Source organism: Hirundo rustica, chromosome 11, assembly GCF_015227805.2.
Source record: "Hirundo rustica isolate bHirRus1 chromosome 11, bHirRus1.pri.v3, whole genome shotgun sequence".
Lineage (NCBI taxonomy): Eukaryota > Metazoa > Chordata > Aves > Passeriformes > Hirundinidae > Hirundo > Hirundo rustica.
The window spans coordinates 15,603,940-15,616,083 of record NC_053460.1 but is presented as its reverse complement, the minus strand read 5'-3'; the positions used below and the strand labels follow the sequence as shown (position 1 = coordinate 15,616,083).

Below are 12,144 nucleotides of genomic sequence, written 5' to 3'. Positions count from 1 at the left end.
TTTATTCATATACATTATATGCATTTTAATATCGACAAGAGAAGACAGGTCTTATCATTAAAATGATCTTGGATGTAACATTTTCAGATTGTTACCATAATGGTGCATGACGTGCTGGATCTGTTTTGAGTGCCATAAATCATAGCAACTGATGGGAAAGGAAAGAGCAGCAGTTAGAGAACTATGGAAGAAATAAATAATTTAAAAAATAAGATAAATATTGTTTACTGTTAAAAAGAGGACAGGAATATGATACTTTTCAATTACTTTTTACCCATTTCTTGAGTTTAGCTGCAGATTTTTCCAAAGTTGAGAACACATGGTAACTGTTGCTTTTATTTTATGGAGAGATCTTTTTGTTCTAACCCAGCTCATACTGTGTTTCCTGCAAAGATTTAGACTTGTTCTCTTTAAAATGTATATCATCTTCCTCATAAAAGGTGTCTTTCAGAAGCACATTTACTTTTTGCTTGTATCATTTCCTTGAATGATGTGGGTATTACAATCTAAAGCCAGTCCTATTTTCTTAGATATGATCTAACTTGTAATGCAGATCAATATGTATCAATATAACCTTTAAGTCAAATTCTGTACATTTGGCTTTGGACTTCAAGGTATCCTTTTTACTGGCTGAAAGAACAAGCTAAGCAACTGGAATGTTACTAATACATTTTTCAGTATTTTTTGGCCAAAACTTAACTTGAACAACACAGATAAAATTCTCTGATAATTTAAAATATTTATCTTGGTGTGTGAAGAGACCAAAGTTAGAAAAGACATTTGGGTTTTTGGTTGGTGGTTTTTTGTGGGATTTTTTTTTATTTGTTTGTTTTGGTTTTGGGGTTTTTTTAGTAGCTGAAGGCAATTATATCTTTATTGACCCTCTGTGTTCACCCCCTCCTTCAATGTCAGGTACTTGCTTATTATTATCAACATGACATCTCCTTTCTTTGAAAGGTTGTCCGTCACACTTTGAATCACCTCTCTCCATGGTTACATTTTCTAATCAGTTCACATGATTGAGCCTACATCAAGTGATGCTTTACTTAATTCCTTTCCGTTTGTGTGATGCGATTCTTGGAGGGACTCTCGTCAAAATTTTGGAGGGCCCTGTCAGTTTGAAAAGAACATGACCTTTAAATTGTATCAGTATGTTTGCTGGTGCATAAGGGAAAGGAAAAGGTTTGTAGTGATGGAAAACCACTCTAAAAATGAAAAGTAATTCTCTCAGAAGCAACATGCATAGGAAGTTAATTTGTTTATATTTAACTGATTTTTTTTAAAAAGACAGAACAAGGGGCTCATATTCTTTGAGCAATAAGTGGTCTGAACAGTGTGTCCTTAAATTTGGCTTAGAAAATGTTATCTATTGTTCTTGCTTTCCTGCATTTATAATAATGGATAAAAGTAGAAATATTCAAATGCGACAGAATAAAGGTGTAATTCTTTGAAATTATCAAAGCTCTTACTTTGCTGCATTTTCATAACTGTATCTGTGGGCATGCTATAATTAGTAATTGACAATGCTAATTATTGTACAGTCTGTCACTGACTAAAGTGGCAGAGTTAGGTTTTATGTGGGTATAAATATGCATACTTTTTTGTGTGCGTGAGAGGATATTTCAAGTTAACATAGAATTTTGCATTGTGGATGCAGGCAGTCTGAAAACAAGGAAAATCCATCTGGAATGCCTAACGTGGATGGTTGAGGAATATAATACTGATTCATGCTGGTGGAGCTGAGTAATGCTGGGAACATAATAAAGTTTTGCAACGTTTATTAAGTATACAAACTGTAGATGATCAAATATCCTGCACAACTGAATCAGGGATATTGACTGTTCTCATTTCCTTTCCTCTATGCTTTGAGGTAAACTAGTCTTAAGTATTTTTTACAAATGTCAAAATACATAGTTTCACTGAAGCTGTTGAAGTCTGATTTGCCATGCATTTATATATTATTGTCACTTGATGTCCAGAAGTTGTTTGTCCTTTAGCTTTTTTTTTCCCTATATTTGGAATGTTTTTAATCACACCACTACAGATTCTTTGATATCTGATGAGGTACGAGATCTTTTGAAAGCATTCCCAAGGTCAGTAAAAGGGTTTTTCTTTTCTTTGTGGATATGGTGAGCTCAAAAATGTTTAGGAACTGGATCATCTTTGAACTTTTCACCCTTCTGTCACCTTTGTTGAAATGAGCCTGTAGATTCCGGAGTTGTAGGGTGGAGATGCACAGGAGGGGTGTGAGCACACGGAATTGCTGCAGTGAAGGTGTTTGTGCTGCTCCTCCGTCACCCTCAGTCCGCTGGCGCTCTCTTCAAATCTAATTGTGTTCTCACTGAACCCTAAGAAGGATCTAGGCTTTCCTGCCAAAAAATCTCGTTTTCTGGTACTGGTTCTCATTCTTGCTTCAGGAAATCAACCCTACTCGAGTCAAGATGACAAAATCAAAGTTGACAGAGCTCTTGTTTTGGGTGTGGCTGGAAAGAGATAACAGGTTAATCCTTACTGTTAATTTCTGTTTAGACAGCACTGTGTGACAGTCAGATTCTGATCTTTGTTCTCTGATTATCAGCTTGAGGAGTAGAAGAATGGACCCCAAAAGTTAATCACTTTCTGCTTTGTCACTCTACACAAGAAGTGCCCAGTGTCACTCAGGTTTCAGGCTCGAATGCTGGTCGATTCTGCCCCTTTAACGCAACAGCTGTGGGCTGGGTCTGGGCCTCCAGAGCAGAGAACTCACCCCTCAAATCTGCCCTGTCTCAGTTTAGTTATTTGGCATGTTTCACTGTCCTTATGATAGTGGCAAAGCCGTGGTTGTTTGCATCTAAAATTAAGGCTGTTCACAGAGTTCAGATACGTAGGTTTTTGCAGTGTTAAAGTGTGCCAACTTTTATGCTGGAGTTGCATAGTTCATGATACACAAATTGGAGGTGGATATGATGCTTGGCAACTGCATGCATGCTATGCAGCACTAGATTTCCCCATGAAAAATTTGTAATGATATAGTTTTTGGATTTGAGAGACTAAAGGAGATCAAGGCAGCTGCAGCTGGGTGCAGGCATGCAATGTTATCGGCATTTCATAGAGGCATTTTGTGTAGGATTTTATTTTAGCATTTTGTGCTAATTCGTATTTCATGATTCATTCATACGTTTAACCCGTTAATGCAATTCTAACCTTTCCCTGATTGCTCAGATAAAAGCGTTTTCTCTGTGTCTTAGAGAGTATGAAATAAGGTGGCAGAATGATAAATACCAATAGCGGATTTCTGGGTTGGTAGCAATATTCAGTAGCATATAACGTGGCTTTCACTTACACAAAGAAAGGTCATACATTTTCATCTGTGACGTATCATCCTTGGCTGAGACATGAACTTCACAAATATGTGAAGCCACTATATTCTACAGTTGTTTTCTTCTGGGCCATAACCTCTAGGTTTTAGTTACTCTAACTTGATGGAGCCCCAGGCTCGTGATGTTGAGGACAAATGATGTTTGGCATCTCCTACTGGAAATCCCCCTTTTGATAGGCTGTTTTGCTTTTTAGGACATACGAAACCTCAGAAATCCTGCAAATCATATTCTCTGTTTGAAAACAAAACCACACATCACAAATGAAATATTAGAAATTAGGCCTTGACTGAGACAAAGGCCTTTTGGTTGACAATTTGTATTTTTTTTTTTTCCTACAAGACGTGAGCTAAAAATGCCTACATGGCATTATATTTTTTAAAAAAGCAAATATAACACAAATTCTGTGTAGCCTTAAAACACCAACATGTTTTTCTTTGTGCTTCCTTTTTTCCTTTGGAAGTTGATAATAGAAATTGTGCATCACTTCAGGGTCTTGTGGTATGACCTCAAAACATTTGTTTATTTATTTATTTACTTCCTCCCTCTTCCTCCCCTCCCCCTTCTCCTTTTTGACTCCTGCTCTGGCTAATTGCTCTCCTCTTTCCCTTGAAAGAATGAAATTTTGTGCTTTAACACATTCCATTTCCTACAAGCTAAAGACCTCCCAGTGTAATGCTTTTCTCACTTTCCCTCTTATGGATATGGGAAAAATAATTTCGTATCTTGAATTGTCTAACACACAGAGTAATAGCCTATGTTCCTACAGCCTTATCGACTTGATTGGAATTTTCCACGTGGAGAAAATGCAGAGCTGAACCCCTAAGGAGCATCATGGGGACTAGATCCCAGAGTTCCAACATGCTCCTTGCTTAATCACAGGCAGCATTCATTCAAAAGTCTCTCTCAAATTGAGAGCGTAGCCTGAGAGGGGTTGAAAGATTGGGATCATTCTGAACAGCAATGTAGTTGTGCCATACTGTTAAAGGATGTCGTGTCTTAAATATACTGGAAGTCATAAACACGGCATTATAATAAATTACAAAGCAGACTTTTGGAAGATTTGTTCTACCTTTCACAAAATGCTAATGTTTATTTTGCCTTCATTTCATCGCATTGTCTTTCATTTAAAAATTACAGCTTTACTACAGTGAGCTAATTTCATAATACTGTATTAACTTAATATTATATAAATTATGTTTGTCAGATTTGGGCATTGTTGTAGATGTACAAAGCTCAAATTTACTACCAAAGCTCTCCAAACACATGTATTCATAATTTGCTACAATGAACCTTATGCCACAATATAGTATTAAGGAATTACATATTCTAATGCCAGGCACAAATCCTGCTGCTCTTTCTGCAACTGTTCTAGGTACAAATAGAAACAATATATTTCTAGCCTTTTTTTCCTCCCCCTACTTGCAATTATGAGCAAAAAATGTTACAGTGTGGGAATATTTTAGCCACCTGCACTTTGTTGTCTGACTAATTTTTAGCTGCGTGTTGCCTTTGAACATTATTGAAAATATGCGGGGATTGCAGCAGTTCCTGGGTGTATTTTCTCTGCAGACTACTATAACTTTAGGCCTGGAAAGAAAAGGTAATAGAAATTGGCACAACGGATATTACAGAGTATGGAGAGCTACAGCTTTCTTTTAGTGGAGAATGGGAGCGCTCCTGCCTAAGAGGTTTAATTGCAGCTGCCTGCAGTTTTGCATGTGGTGCTTTCCACTTGCAAGGTGTAAGGTTCTGCAGTGTAACCTGGCTTATTCTCGCCATTCAAACAAAGAGCAGAAATGCTCTCTGTGCAGGGGAAGGGGAAAGCTTGTGCAATTGTGGAACATCTATAGGTTTTTAAACACACACTGTCTAATCAGCCTCTGACAGATCCATTGTAAATCAAAGGTCTGGTAAGTGGGGATGCCAGAAATGTTTGATCTCATTCCAAGCCTTGAAACAACTTGCTTATTTTTTCTGCAGTTTGGCTCCTCACTAAAATAAAACATTGAGAGATGAATGTTCTGACAGGTCATTGTGTGTCAAACTGTCACTCTGTAATGGTTACATATTTCAGCTGGATTGAGGTGGTGGTGGTTGGGGGAGGTCTGAGAGAAAGAGAAAAGGAGGGAGAGAAAGAGACAAAGAATAACAAGATTTCTGCTCCTTCTTATGGCTGATCTTCATTTAAACCAAACACTTGTCATGTTCAGGGGAAGTTTTATAAATTTTTAATGATGTTGCGTACAACTGGTGCTTTGAAATTTGCTGTACTTTAATTTTTTCTTCGTTAGCAAAGGTTCGCTAATGCATTGAAGTGCTAAGAGCGTGTCCTAGGGATGCCATGATAATTGTGTTGTTAATAATATTGTGGCACTAGTAATGTTCTCCTGGTAATCAAGCCATGAGATTTTTTTTTAATATATTCAGTTATTACACTGCATCTCGTACAAATCATGTCAATTACAATTGCCAGTCTATGACAGTTAAAATAATTGTATACGTTTTCCAGAATTTTCTATTGGCTTGGCTAATCAAGCTAAAAAAAAAAAAAAAAATCAACACATTATTTGCATTAATTTTGTTTCTAGTCTATTTCTACTCCTAAATCATTTGTCCATCTACTTCAAAAGGCAGAACAGTAAGTATTTTAATAATAAATATACAAGCATATTCATACTGTAACATAATATAAGCATACTTCTGCAATAGTAACACAGGATATTTCCTAGGATTATTCTGTGTGTGTGTATAGATATATATTTGCTAAAATTATGCTCATGTAAAGTATGTGTGCTCTATCAGAGATTTATAGAGATAGATATTCAGACGTGTTTATTTTCTTGGGTTTGGTGTGTCTGTGTGTACACCTATGTAAGAATGCCAGCCCGTCTGTAGACATTGGTATTTTATGCCTCGCTTAGAGATGATTGTGTGCTATTGCATTTGAATATTTATTTGCATTTTAAAAAAAAATCAATTAAATGGTTGCCACCTGAAAGAGAGAGCAAGTTTGGTGTCCAAACATTAGCCTTCTGTAATGCTGGCATCTCCTGTCTAATGCAGTCACTTTGTTTCTTTGAAAACAAGAGACAAACAGCAAAAACTGGCTCAGCATTCTGTCAACAGAGCAGGAAACATCCCATTGTGTGGTTGAGTACCATGTCCTGGTGGGGAGAGGAAAACTTGAGCTTATTTTCTCTATAATAGATTTAGTTTTATTAATTTTTTCCCTTTGTCTTCCAGTTGTTTATTTTTAAAATTATCATTTTTTTTAACAACAATGGGAACACATTGCACTCTCACTCCAAACTGTGGAACTATTGTTTCTTTCACAAGAGAATCGGTGTTTTTCAGGGTATATTTACAATAGCTACTAAATGAACACAACGGGGTGCTGAGGAAACAGGGAGTCAGCGTATGGATTGCAAAAATATACAGAACGATAATATAATTTCCTTTCTCAGGGAGGGTACAGCATATCGGAGGAGTGGTGAAAATGAAACAGCAGAGGCGGATCAGTAGTACATGAGCGCTAACCAAGTACAGCCAGGGGTAGTATATGAGAGGGAATAACAAGTAAGGGATGTAGTAATTACACAAGGCAGAATACCGAGTAGGCATGGAAGCATTTGAGAAATAACAAGTCAGCTAGCCGTGGTATTTGAGGAATGACAAGTGAACATGACAGTATTATTTGAGGAATAATAAGTGAGCTTGGTGATATTATTTGGAGAATAACAAGAAACCAGGGGTGCTTTCTCTAGGCACTTTCCCCCGCTGTTATCTTGTGAAGGAGGTGCACAAAGAGTAAGTGGTCACAGGTTACAAGGGTCAAGGAAACAAAATGGTTTTTTATGCAATAAGCTTCTACTAAACATGGCCTGAACAAATCATCCCTCAAAATGTAGAATTTATTCCTCAACTTTGCCTGGAGGTAAAAGTGAAAAGAACAGATTTTTATTTTTTTTTTTTCTTCCACTCCTCTGGCCCTGTGAGTCCTGACCATAGAGAATGAATGGCTTTAGAACTGTACCCAGACAGAAAAATCAATGCTTCATATCAGGAGGCTTCAGGGGTTAGACTCCCATGTTCATGTCAACAAGGCTATTGGTTTTCTTAATACTCCAAAGTTATCGTTTCCCCGCTGCAGGAACCTTCCACTGTGACTTGTGTGGTCACAGCTTAACAAAAGCACTTTCCCTTGGCCAACTACCAATTGGCAAAATGGCAAATGGCAAAAAAAATAATTGTTGGTGAGGTCTATATTTTTCCGAGCCGTGCCATTAACAAGCACATGGAAGTTAGCATTTGCTGGTGGGATTTGCTCTATAAAATTATGCAGGTTGGTGTATGCTGTGCGGGGGGTCACGACAGTTTCACTGATACGATGATTCATGCTTTGAGCAAAACCATTACTGGGTTAAAAATGAATAAGTATTGGAAAATTGGAATTAAAGAAGGTAGGCATTTCTTCCTCCCCCTCCTCTCTGCCTTGGGTGGATATCCCTGCTATTTGTGTGGAAAGGCCTGAGTTTCCTCTGGACAGACTCCTTCAGGCTTGGTCGTGTCGCTGTTTTAATCTGAATGGGTCGGTTTGTTCTGCAGTCATCACTTCTGTGTTAATCACTTCTCCCTTGTCAAGAAAATCTTACAGTTTGTCAATAGAATTATGTTACATGAGGTTAAAATCATGTTGCTTCAAATAATACTTTTTGTCATCACAAGGTAGTAAATGGACTACCTGAGAATGAGACCCTCTTTGAATCTTTGTCAATTTAATTAGTGTAACAACTATATTTGGCTTACGGGGCTGGAAAAAGCCAACCTTATGAGCTCTAGGAGGGAAAACTGGCTACTGTACAGTTCCAGTGTCATCCTGGTGTGCATACAGAAAGCTAAGAGACTTAAATGTTGCATCAGGTTAGAGGGGCATTTTGTGGTCTGGTTAATTTGATGGCTTCCCCCTCCTCCAACCCCCCTTTAAGTATGTTACTGTTGCTTTTTTTTTTTTCCCCTCTGATTTTTTTTTTCTTTTCCTGTGCTGTCTTTAGTGACACAGTGCTAACACTGAAAATGCTGGCGGCTACAGTGAGCATTGCTCACCCAGAGCAATCGGATGAAAAGGCAGTGCAGATGTAATTTGTTTTCAATGGCTGTTTCAAAAGAATAATTGTGGTGACATTGTGGGATCAATATTATAGATTTTTGTTTTCAAGTACACTGTATGTGTGGTGCTAAGGGGAGGCAGGAAATATAACACTGCAGCCTGAATACAATAAAAATGGATTGAGGTCTGTGGGTATTGTCGGCTGGTAGCCATCATGGGTTTGGAACATCATTGGTGGGATTACAGCGCCTGTCCTCTGGGCTGGGATTTCATTGTGAGTGCACACACACATTTGCTGCAGTTTTCCTGCTCAGCTCCTTGAGGGACCTGCTTACTGCACTTGTATAAACTCCCTGTGAGTGAGGCTGTGCACGCTGCCGTGGCTCTCACCTCTAACAAGTGGCAGGATCAGCAGGCTGGGGGTTGAAGTTTTCTGCCACGTCCTCTAATTTGCCACACTAGACACAGTGTACTCCAGCAGAACCTGGGGTGGGGAGGGGTGTGTGGCACACCCATGTGAGCGTTTCAGTTCTCCTCCTGCTCCCCATCTCTCTAGGCCACCATGCTAGATAAAACTTCTTTAAGGCACCTGAGAGAGAAAGAGAAAGAGCACCTCCAGGGAGCAGCCTGCTGATAGAACCTACTTCTAACAATATGGTGAGTGTCATTTTAAAATACCGTGAGAAATATGATGTGGTGATCAAGGACTTCCTGCTTTAAGGGTTTCATGTATCAGGGTAACTAGACAAAAAATGTAGTTCCCAGGGTGAAAATTATATTAACAAAGAATTAGTAATAAAGCTGAATAAATGTAATGAGATGTGAAAGAGAGTGCATAGCACATTTTTTTTTCTGTCTTTCATAATTAGGCCCTGAAAGAAATGGAAATTCAGACAAAACACCTTCCTCATTACCAATTTAAATATTACAAGTTAAAATGCATTGTTATTGGACAGCTGATTGTTTTGGTTTTTTTTATTCAAGAGGTAAAGATGCTGCCCTTGGTTCAGGTTGCTGTTTTAAAGGAAAGAATTTTGCAGAATGGTTTTGGCTGATTTTCCTTTCAGCTGAGATAAAATTTCAAATTTTCTCTCTGCCAGATTCTCCCCTTTCTTTCTTGGCTGAAATGATAGTTACCCAAACTCTGCTGACAGTCTGTGCACTACAGGGGTGGCCCAGAATCATCCTTTGTTATTCTCACAAGCCATTTATCATATTTATTAAATCACATAGATTCCTACCATAAGTTGGAAAAACAGTATGTGCTTAATTTGGACCAATTAATTCCACAACAAATACACTCTCTCTTGGCCTCTCTTAAAAACCAGAACATCAAACAGCTGTTCTCTCATCCCAGCAAAACTAGTATGTAACATTTTTAGTCAGCTTTTACTAGTGAGTATTGGATGAAACAAGATAGCAAGACACTTACAGAGGTCTGTTTCAACCAGTAAATCCTGGTAATTTATTAATGACTCAAAGCATATAAAAGTAACTCTATTTCATGGAGTTTTTAGAATTTTATAAATCTTCAGGCTAACAGTTAGTAATCTCCAATTCCTTTCTATGTCTCAGTGTTATGTTACAGAGCATAAAACTCCTTTCTAATACCAAAATATTACATGTTTCAGTTTGAAAAACAAAACATGCAAAACAACGTCCTGCTCTGAGGACAGTTTCAAAGCTCCAGCATGGGTCCCGGAACAAAAGCCACCCTTGCACTGCCTCCTGTGGCTGTCAGGCTGTGTTTGCCATGGCGTGAACACCTATCCCGAGGATCTCTTTCTCTTATTTATATCCTGGTGGGTTTTATCAGAGGCTGAGGAAGCCAGGTGACACTGTGTGTTTGCAGATTGTCCTAAAAGGATATAGGCCTGATGAAAATTTGGAGACGAGAAAGGTTAGAGGAGCATCGAGCAGCTCACGAGTGGGACACCTGTGTGGTGTGTCCTGTGGGGGCTTCAGGGGCTCCGCTCTGGGCCTGTTACAGAACATTTCTGTTTTACTTCTCTGTGTCTCTCTCTGGTTCCTGCCCAGTGATTAGAGGAGGTGACACATGTTTGGGAGTGGCACCATCAGCATCTGTGGGTTGTTGGCAACTGGTGCTGCTTTGAGCTGATGTGTCCTCAAGCTGCAGCTCATCCCAGACTAATGAAGATGTGCTTCCAAAACACATGGGTGGAGCAGTGGCTGTGGATTTGCTGCGCTGCTGTTTTAGGTACTGTCTTGTCATTTTGAAAAGATTATGAAATGCTGTGCAAAGCCTTGTACTTAAAAAAGATAAAGGTTTACCCAGCTACTGCAGAGCCTGTAGGGACAAGTGGGAGTAGCCTTTCCAGTGTTTGCTTTGAGTTGCTTTTGGGTTTGTCTTTTTTGTTTTTACAATCTCTGAGAGCAAAGGCCATTTGAAAGTGGCCCTGGGGTGTGTGTGAATGGTCTGCAAGATGTGGGGGAGTCACAAATATGGCTCACAACAGCTCTTTCTTCATGCTGGCTGAGAGAGACAGGCCAGCAAAAACAGGATCCACAGGGATTACTCAGGCTGCCTCTCCCTGAAGGTGAGGAGGCAGCAAGGCAGGACGTGGCGCTCCCGTGCCACTCCCTCAGCCCCATGCCCTGACCATCAGAATGCGACTGGATCTATTGACCGTGGTGTCAAACACAGATGTGGTCTTTGTATTGGAGTTTGGTAATGGTTTGGTGCTCTAAAAATTTGCCAGTACAGTGCTCCAACTTTTATTGTCAAGCAACTGAGGTAACCTGAGGTGCTGCATTGCGTGACGGCTTGGGAAGGGCAACAAAACTTTCTGTTTGAGGATTTCTTCCCCAGTGATAAACCAGGAGGAACCTGGAATGGGCTCAACTCAACTCTGTGATATCTTTTTACTGACTGTGCTATTTCTGCCTGTGAAATCTGGCATCTAGATTGCTTAGAGATCTTTGTTTCAATAAGCCTTTATCCATTTTGTCCAAAAGCCTTGTATGCTTTTGCTCTCCCCATCCCTTGCTTCTACTGCTCTTCCCCTTTTCCTTTGGTGTCCTTCACCATCATGATTTCTTTAAATTAAACCCCAAAGAAGCTTGAGGAAAACCTGATGCACAGTAACTAAGGATCCTCACCTTGCCTCTTCTGCCTTGTGAAAAATAAAATTCTATAATATAGGAAAAACAATGCTCCCCCCAGTGCAATTTCTACAGACTTTTTTCCATTAAATATATTTTTCAGGAGCTACCTGGTGTCTGTGCAGGGACATAGGTAGAGCACCCAAGTTTGGGAATCAAACCTGGATTTATGGAAAAACATGCAGACCAAGTAAGTTGGTTTGTAACTGGAAAGTGTCAAGCAATTACCATCTACTGACTAGTAATAAATTTGAGATTAATGCAAAGTGTTAATATTTTATATGGCTTTTTTGTCCTTTATTTCTGAAAAGGTGTGTCAAAGTTGTGTGAAATCTGCACATACACCACAAACTGCATTTCTTCACTTTTCTGTTGGTGGTTGATTTACCTTAATATTTGTCTATATTATTTTTTCTGGATTAATTTCTGATTAATTATAAGGATTCCTTAGAAGGAAATAAATAAATGGTGTTTGCCTACATGATCTTAGGTCTGTTCTCTTCAAAATAGGGTTATGTTATTTTTTATGGAATAAAGCTAAATATATACAATATA

The 12,144-nt window shown here is 38.8% G+C and overlaps 1 long non-coding RNA gene across 13 annotated transcripts in view; it reads left to right on the top strand.

Annotated features, from left to right (window-relative positions):
- LOC120758013 (uncharacterized) overlaps positions 1-12,144 on the top strand; it is a 209,892-nt gene that overhangs the window by 163,160 nt on the left and 34,588 nt on the right. For 9 of the 13 annotated variants that reach the window (XR_005702736.1, XR_009208226.1, XR_005702741.1 and 6 more), the window contains 2 exons: positions 9,023-9,123; positions 10,504-10,684. The exons of 2 other annotated variants lie outside the window; for them this stretch is intronic. This is a non-coding gene — a long non-coding RNA (uncharacterized LOC120758013). The remainder of the gene's footprint in view (positions 1-9,022; positions 9,124-10,503; positions 10,685-12,144) is intronic. 2 more of the 13 variants (XR_009208225.1, XR_005702737.1) reach the window with 1 other exon arrangement.